The sequence below is a fragment of the Mirounga angustirostris genome, unplaced genomic scaffold (assembly GCF_029215605.1).
Source record: "Mirounga angustirostris isolate CCGP_5_RB_7025 unplaced genomic scaffold, mMirAng1.0.hap1 SCAF_11, whole genome shotgun sequence".
Taxonomy (NCBI): Eukaryota; Metazoa; Chordata; class Mammalia; order Carnivora; family Phocidae; genus Mirounga; species Mirounga angustirostris.
Window position 1 is genome coordinate 97,388,856 of NW_026991719.1, and position 9,474 is coordinate 97,398,329.

General features: G+C 46.6%; 1 pseudogene; it reads left to right on the plus strand.

Annotated features, from left to right (window-relative positions):
* The first annotated feature begins 5,650 nt into the window (after positions 1–5,650).
* Positions 5,651–6,617, plus strand: LOC123846016 (partitioning defective 6 homolog beta-like; annotated as a pseudogene).
* Positions 6,618–9,474: the final 2,857 nt, after the last annotated feature.

Here is a 9,474-nt window from a genome sequence, read left to right on the forward strand (position 1 = left end):
AGAGGGAGGGAGAAGCAGGCTCCCCGCTGAGCAAGGAGCCCGATGTGGGACTCGATCCTAGGACTCTGGGATCATGACCCCGGGCTGAAGGCAGCCGCTTAACCGACTGAGCCACCCAGGCGTCCCTATAGTTGACTGATTCTTGACTGAGCCAATCAGGCTCACCCTCTCATGATCTTGCTGTTGCGATTCAGAGATTCCCACCCATTTCTCTCTGGGACAGAGTGGATGCCATGTCTGGCTTTGCTCTAAGAGAAACAGGGGAAACAGGTCTGTCAAGAAGGACAAGAGTGAAGTGGACATTCAGAAAGAAGCTGAAAGAAAGGCCCCAGAGGGAGAACAGCCTGGCTTAAGGGCTTTCAAGACCCTGGTTCTGGTTCTTCTCGAAGCCTGGCTGTCCCCTGCCCTTGGGTTCCACAAGACATCTTTGAAGGCTTGTATTAAGGGCCCCACTAAAAAAAAAAAAAAAAAAAAAAAAGGCAACATATGTGAGTGGCTCCATTCTAACCCCAAAAGTTTAAGTTTATTTTCCTGTTCTTTACAAAGGAATTTTTTTCTGATTATAAACACATGTTCCTTGTAGAAATTTTAATTAGCTTTCTTCTCATTATAAAAAACATTTTTGTTAGGTCTATACATCCTGAGAAATATAAAATGAAAACTAAATCACTTGTAATGAGATGCATACACATGTTCAACTTGTACCGAGATGTTCATAGCAGCTCCATAAAGGCCCCAAGCTGGAAACTGTCCAAATGCATATCCAGAGGAAAATGGGGAAATAAATTGTGTTATATTCACATTCTGGAACACTTGTGAAAATTGATTAAAGGAAACCTTAACTAAAATGGAGTCGGGGGGATGCCTGGGTGGCTCAGCCTGTTGAGTGTCTGACTCTTGGTTTCGGCTCAGGTCATGATCTCCCCGTGGTGGGACTGAGCCCCAGGTTGAGTCACACCACAGGCTCTTCGCTCAGGGTGGAGTCCGCTTCGGATTCCTTCGCCCTCTCCCTCTCCTTTCCCCTCTGCCCCGCCCCCGCTCTCACTCTCTCTCTCTCTCAAAATAAATAAACAAAATCTTTAAAAAATAATAAAAATAAAATGGAGTCAGGAGGCCAGAAAGGCGAGCTCCCATGCCCTACCATTCAAGTCAATTGCAGACCCCGACAGGAAGAGATGTACCTTGCGTTGCCCACAGGAAGAAGCTATACTTCTAGGGTAGCTTACTACCCTAGGAGGAGGAAGAATGATTTTCTCCTTGCCAATGAGCAACTGTCACAACTCAGCCAATGAAAAGCCACCACACTTTGAATTCCCAGTTTACACCAAAGGACTTTTTGTTTATAACAGCCCCTTCCAACTCTCTCCTTTCCTCTCCAGAAGAGCCTTCCTCTTCTTTGTTTGCTGCTTTTGCCTTAGTTTGCATGTCCTGAAATGCAATTCTCTGCTATTCCTGAATAAACTCAATTTTGCTGGTAAAATAAGTTTGTTTTTTGTTTTTTTTTTAAGATTTTATTTATTTACTTGAGAGAAAGAGCACAAGCAGGGGGAATGGCAGAGGGAGAAGCAGCCTCGCCCTGAGCGGGGAGCCCCATGCGGGGCTCGATCCCAGGACCCTGGGATCATGACCTGAGCCGAAGGCAGACGCTTACCAGACTGAGCCACCCAGGCATCCCTAACTGAGTTTTATTTTTAAGGTTAATATATTATACAGCAATGAGAATGAACATCTACAACTGCACGCAGTACCAAAATCTCGTATGATGGTGAATGAGCAAAAGAAATTAGACACAGTAAGGGCAAAGTTAATTATCCCATTCATATAAAAGGCAAGAATAGGCAAGACTACCCTCTGCTGTTAGATGTTGGGACAGCGGTTACATTCGAGGGTGATAGTGACTGGAAGGGGGCCCAAGGAGGGGCTTCTGGGATGCTGATCACGTTCTGTTTCCTGACCTGGATGGTGGTGACACAACTGGATTCATCCTGTGAAAATTCATCGAGCTATACTCTTAGAGTAGATCCGTGCACCTTTCTTTATGTTATATTTTATTTATTTTTTAAAGATTATTTATTTATTTATTTCAGATTGAGAGTGAGAGAGAGAGGGAGAAGCAGACTCCCTGCTGAGCACAGGGAACCCGATGCGGGGCTCGATCCCAGGACCCTGAGATCATGACCTGAGCCAAAGGCACACGTTTCACCGACTGAGCCACCCAGACACCCCTGTATATTTTAAAAGAATTTTTAAAATAGTCTCTAACTCCAGATTTTTTGGGGGGGGGAAGGCGTTAAATTTTAAACTTTCTCGGGGCGCCTGGGTGGCTCAGTCGTTAAGCGTCGTGATCCCAGGGTCCTGGGATCGAGCCCCACATCGGGCTCCCTGCTCAGCGGGAAGCCTGCTTCTCCCTCTCCTGCTCCCCCTGCTTGTGTTCCCTCTCTCACTCTCTGTCAAATAAATAAATAAAATCTTTAAAAAAAAAATTTTTTTTTAAACTTTCTCGTTTTCTTTGCTTCTCCAAGGAAATGACTTTGGGTCTGGCCTACGCTGCCCATCTTTGCTTTTCTAACATTTCCCTCCCTGCTACTTGTTATGTGCATCTCTGTCTTTCTGGAGCCTCTCTAAACGATCTGTACTATCAGCTCCGCTGGAATCTAAATTATTCAAACTGATCAAGAGAACAGTTGCATTTAAGGGCCGGCTGAGAGCCAAGCCAAGCGCCGGTCTGGCTGCCCCAGCCAGTCTCCGTCAGCAGCCCCAAGGGGCCTCATCAGGGACCGTACTTCAGGTGCCTGCCGGTGTGGCGAAGGACATGCTCCTACAAGAGGGTGAGTGGTGGGAACCGTGCCAGGCCCGATATGCCCCCTTCTCCAGATCCTTTCCCTAGCCCCTCACACTCCAGCTACCTACCCCCTGGGCATGTGGAGGCTGCGCACACGAGCTGGCTGAGGCCTTCCCCAAGTCCCCAGCAAGTACCACCCCCTCACTCCTGGTCTCCGTGTTAAGGCCCACCGTTCGTACTGGTCTGTCTCACTTGCTTGCCTGCTCCCCCCTTCATCCATTCACTTGCTCGGTCCCTACATTGCTGGAGCACCTGCTTTGTGTCAGATGCTGGGTTAGGTGAGACGATGAGCAGGGAGCAGGACAGACCCATCCCTATCCTTGCAGAGCCCAGTCTAGTGAGGGAGGCGGATAATGGACCACACACACATTTTCTTCACAGTGACAGTTTGTAGGACACCCACGGGCCCTTTTCCGAGGTACTAAGCAGAAGGACCCGGGGGGGGGGTAGGGGAGTCAGGGAAGGTCTCTCCGTGGAGTGAGAAGTAGGCTGAGACCTTGCAGGATGAATGGGAGTTTCACCAGGTGAAGAGGAAGAACATTCCTTACAGGGAACAGCACGCGGGAAGGCTCTGAGGCAGGGTGGAGCTCGGTGCTCTGGGAGACGAAGAGGCCAGCGTGGCTGGATCCAGCTTAAGAGTGAAACGGGGCCAGGAGCCATGCCATGCTTCTTTGGGGCCGTTTTAAGACTTGCCCCATGAGTAGTGTGAAGTGGCGCGAAAGGGGAGCGGTGTGCTGAGCAGATCGGTGTCTCAAAAAGCTCACTCTGGCTGGCTGCCGTGCTAGGAAGCCAGGATTTCTCCAACTCGTTGCTCTTGACGTTTGGGGTCGGACAATTCTTTGCTGTGGGGGAATGCCCGGTGCATTGAAGGATTTTTTTGTGTGTTTAAGATTTTATCTATTTATTTGAGAGAGCGAGAGAGCACATGAGCAGGGGGAGAGGCAGAGGGAGAAGCAGACTCCCCGCCAAGCAGGGAGCCCGATGCGGGGCTCGATCCCAGGACCCCGAGACCATGACCCGAGCCAAAGGCAGATGCTTAAACGACTGAGCCACCCAGGCGCCCCATATTGGAGAATGTTTAGCAGCATCCCTGGCCTCTATCCACTAGCTGTCAGTGGCACCTTCTTTCCCTTTGTCTAAGCAAAGGGGTCTGACATTGTCAAATGTCCCCTCGGCGGGGCAGGGAGAGGTCCAGCAGCAAAATCGCTCCCAATGAAGACTGTCAAACCATTTATTTCGGTCAGGCCAATCAGTTTTCTCTGATGAGGGTCTGCCACCGTCCCTCCCTCCGTTCCCAGACACGCACATACGATGGACACAGGCACATACACATGTGCACGTGGCCTTGACCACAGTACTCTTGCAGGTCATACTCGTCTCTGGCTGCCCAAACACCCAAACACCCACCAGGGTTTTGCGTGGGCAGGGGTTTGATATTCTCTTCTCTGGAATAGAACAGGTTCAGTGAAGGGTAAATGGTTAATATTTCACTCTGTTCCATCTGGTTCTCGTCGCCACTCCTACTAACAGCAGCTACCTGGCAGCTTAAGCACTCAAAATGCTGGTTGCTATATTAGCAGGAATGAGAGCTGCAGAACCTTCTTGAATCTGTACGATAGGAGAACACCTGGTACAACTGATCTTTTACAGACATTTTCAGTCCTTACAAACCCAAGGTAGGTATGATTTTGGCTAAGTCTCCCTCTTCTTTTTGTTTAAAGATTTCATTTATTCATTTGAGACAGAGAGAGCACAAGCGGTGGAGAGGGAGAAGCAGGCTTCCCGCGGAGCAGGGAGCCCGATGCGGGGCTCGATCCCAGGACCCTGGGATCCCGACCTGAGCCGAAGACAGACTCTTAACGACTGAGCCCCCCAGGCGCCCCTCCCCTCTCATTTCTAATACGACCTATGTAAGGTCTGTAGGGAAGCTCCCTCTGCATCAGTGCCACCTTCGCCCTGTGCCAACCTCCCCTGAAGAGTGAGGCTAAGGTATTTTTAAAGCTCCAAAACATCACATCACGTGACTGCCAATTAGAGCAAGTCCCTCCGCTTTGGCCCGGGAGAGCATCTATAGCAGGCCAACGCTTACGGCTAGCCACACAGCCGCAGGTCCCAGCTTCCCAGGCTGGCTAGTTGGTATTCTGTAGCCCACTCTTCCAATTTCTGGCCAACCCTGGTCCTTAAGGATTATGCTCATTGGAGCCTGTAAACAGGGTCCTGGGTTAGGGACCCCTGTCCATGCCACCCCTACCCCTTGCTGCTTCTGCTACGTCCAGCACGGGGTCCCTACAAACTAGATCCGGGGTTGCCACCAAACTTGATTCCCCCCCTTTTCTCTTGCTATAGTTTCACCTTCATTCCACAGGTAATTAGAGAACTTTTTCCCTTCCCACCTTTTCCAGACATTTGCTCCGGCTTCCACAGTGGCCTGTCACTAGCCTAACATACAGGTGTCTATCCACCAACTAATCCCAAGTACCTGGAACGGTGCCTGACACATAAATGCCCAGTAAATCTAAATTTAGTAAATGCCAAAATGGTCTTTCGATTTCTCTCAACAATTTAAAGATGCAGACATTTAGTTCACAGGCTCTATAAGCCCAGGCAGACCAGTTTGATAACCCCTGGATCAGAGGATTCCTACTTGTACTGAAGACGGGCATTAGTCTGACCCTCGGTCCCGCCGCGCCCGGCTCTGCGCGGTGACCCGAGCCGAGGCCGCCCCTCGGCAGGTGCCGCGTCCCCAGCCTGCGGGCCGCGCACTCGCTCCCTGCTCCCTGCGCTCCCGAGGGGCGGCCGGGCCTCAGCATGAACCACAGCCACCGGCTCGGGCCAGCCAGCAGCTGCCTGGGCACCATGCAGGGGAAGAGCAAGTCTGGAGCTGAATTTTGTCGGTTTTCACTGGACAGATCAAAACCTGGAAAATTGGGGTTTTATGGATTACTGCGACATGTTCAGAAGATACCCAATGTTGGCGTTTTAGTAGGCTACACAGACATCCATGGAGACTTACTACCTATAAATAATGATGATAATTATCACAAAGCTGTTTCAATGGCCAATCCACTGCTTAGGATTTTTATACAAAAAAAGGGAGAAGCAGACTACAGTGCCTTTGGTACACATTAATAAAGAAGAATGTTTTTAACCAATCTATTGCGTCCTGACAACCATAGAAAAAAGCCACGCATAGTCATTAGTATGCCCCAAGACTTCAGACCTGTGCCTTCTATTATAGATGTGGATATTCTCCCAGAAACACATCGTAGGGCTCGTCTTTACAAATACGGCACTGAGAAACCCTTAGGGTTCTACATCCGGGATGGCTTGTGTCAGGGTCACACCGCATGGCCTAGAGAAGGTCCCAGGGATCTTTATATCCAGACCAAATCTGGCTCAAAGCACAGGACTATTAGCTGTAATGATGAAGTTTTAGAAGTTAACGGCATAGAAGTTTCAGGGAAGAGTCTGTTTGTTTTTTTTTTTAAGATTTTTATTTATTTATTTGACAGAGACACAGCGAGAGAGAGACACACACAAGCAGGGGGAGCGGGAGAGGGAGAAGCAGGCTTCCCGCTGAGCAGGGAGCCCGATGCGGGGCTCGATCCCAGGACCCTGAGATCATGACCTGAGCCGAAGGCAGATGCTTAACAACTGAGCCACCCAGGCATCCTGTGCTTTTGCTATTTTGTCTCTAGGGCACTGGATGTTAGCACACATTCTCAGAACCATGAGAGGACCAGATCACTTCCGTTCGAAGTTGTTGCATATTTAACCTGCGGTGCGGAGCCCAGTCAGCTTTTCCTTCAACGGCATTTTTTAAAAATTCTAATGTGAAAAAGTCTGATTCAGTCCTTTGGTACCTTGGGGACCTCAGCTCCTATGTTCCCTGTATTTTATTTTGATTTTTTAATGTTGTTCCTCTGTTGCTAATTGTTACAAGTGATATTTTATTTGTCAGAGAGAGAGAGCACACAAGCAGGGGGAGCAGCAGGCAGAGGGAGAAGCAGACTCCCTAAGGAGCCTGACGTGGGATTCGATCCCAGGACCCCGGGATCACGAACTGAGCCGAAGGCAGACACTTAACCAAGCCATCCAGGTGTCCCACAAGTAATTTTTTTAAATGCGCTTTTTTTTCCTAATATCTAAGAAATCAAACCAATTGCCTGTTTTGGGGAGTTGCTTCCTACGTCATAAAGCATTGAAGCCATGTTCCTGAATTAAAACCTGTAACAGTTGTTCAAGTTCAAAGCTTGTTCTTCCTGTATCACATTTACAGACTCATTCCATATGCGTATAACTTAATGACACAAAAGGCAGTTCCATCAAGGTAATACGTGAGACTTCCTTAATCTCCTCTCACCCTCATTCCCATCTCATTGGAAATCATTCCTTTTGTTGTTGGTGTTTTGTTGGTGTGTTTTTATACTCTAATGTATTTGAGTAGTATGAATCATTTTGGATTATAAAATGCACCCAAAGAGATTTTTTTTTTAAGATTTTATTTATTCAGAGAGAGAATGAGAAACAGAGAGCATGAGAGGGAGGAGGGTAAGAGGGAGAAGCAGACTCCCCGCTGAGCAGGGAGCCCGATGCGGGGCTTGATCCCAGGACTCCAAGATCATGACCTGAACCGAAAGCAGTCGCCCAACCAACTGAGCCACCCAGGCGCCCCCCCCAAAGAGATTTTTACACAGGACAAACTTGGGCACTTTTTTATAGGAGCATTTGGTTTTTCCCTAATGGGATTTCTAGGAACACTGCCTACACTTTATGAAAAAAATATATTCACCTTGGACAGGTAGTTTATTGCTATTTATTTTATGAGGCTATTTATTACTTTCCAACGCACCCACTTAGAATTAAGGGTAAGGCTGCTGACTTCTCTTCCTTGCCTGATTTCCCTGTACAACATGCATGAGCACTGCAGTAGGCCCAAGTTCCCTGTGGCTTATGGCTACTTCTGTTATTAATTTCATGGTAGGGCTAGAATGGGTACCTTTGTACAGTTGCATGCTATGGAAACAATTAAGTGCTATTTTCTCTCTATGGTAAAGATATATGAGGAAGTCTTGGGACTGAAGGAAGGTCACTTAGAATACTTTGTTCACGTTACCACCAAACAGATTATCACTGAACTATTAACTGCACATTATGTAATGCAATGTTCTTTTTTGTTGAATTCACCCAAGTTCTTCCACTTCTATACCGCTATTCATTAATGGCATTCCAGCTTTAACCTCACGAGGTATAGAAATTTGACTCTAGAATGGCAAAATGTTAACATGTAGTTTAAATTTCATTTTAAGTGGTGCAGGGGTTCAACAGTAAGTAAAAATCCTTTCACATACTACTTTTTGTGGGTTTTTTTTTAAGATTTTATTTATTTGACAGAGAGAGACACAGCGAGATGAGGGAACACAAGCAGGGCGAGTGGAAGAGGGAGAAGCAGGCTCCCCGCAGAGCAGGGAGCCTGATGTGGGACTCAACCCCAGGACCCTGGGATCATGACCTGAGCCGAAGGCAGTCGCTTAACCGACTGAGCCACCCAGGCGCCCTACTTTTTGTTTAACAATGTTTTAACATCTGAACTTTTCTCTTGGGGGTAAAATACTTCAGGGCTTGACTTTTCGTACAAATTTTAACTCTAAAGTACAGATTTGTATGTATTCATGAAAATGAAAATCAAAGCTGCTAATGCTTTTTATTTTAGTTATCCTAAGGGTATATGTCGGTGGTGTTAAAACTAGATCTCTCATTTAAATTGTTGGTGAAATAACTGATTACTAGCCATATTGTAAAACCAATAGATCTTGGTATACAATGTCAGTTCATTGGTAGTCTGAATCAATTATTTCAAGTGTACCTTAACAGAAATGTCAATGGATTCAGTGTAAAATTTTATAGTACTAATGTCAAGCCTGTGAATTTTGTTCTGTATCCTGAGTAAACTTACTGTAACGTTCTCATGAGCTACCAGCAAAAAAATGTAATTTTGTGAACTATAAACTTTCTAATTTTACATGCCATGTTTTTACATGAATGATACTTTGTTTAATCTATCAAAGTATTTTACAATTTTACTATAAACTGTACATTATCACTAAATGAACTTTTGATTTTAAAAATTCAATTTAGCTTTAGTTGTAGATTATTTTTTACAAATATAGACTTGTGAAAAAAGACTGGCATCATAGAATAGCAGAAAAAGATGCTATTGAAGAATGTGCTACCCAGAGGTATGAGGACGACACACATACTCACTACCCGTAAGGTGTTAAGAGCCATTAGCCACATGGAGCTTCTTAATTAAAATTAAATAAAAATTCAAGTCAGTTCTTTACTCAAACTAGGCACACTTTTTTTTTTTTTTAAAGCTTTTATTTATTTGAGGAGAGAGAACACAAGCCAGGGGAGGGGCAAGCAGATACCATGCTCAGTGGGGAGCCCAATCCCAGGACTGAGATCATGACCTGGGCCCAAGGCACTGAGCCATCTGGGCTCCCCCTAGCCACACTTTACATACTAGTTGTCAAGGGCCACTTCCATCACTGCAGAGAGTTCTGACAGTGCTATGCATGATTTGACAGGTGGGGGATTCAGTCCTTCGCAAATCAGAAACACAACAGCAG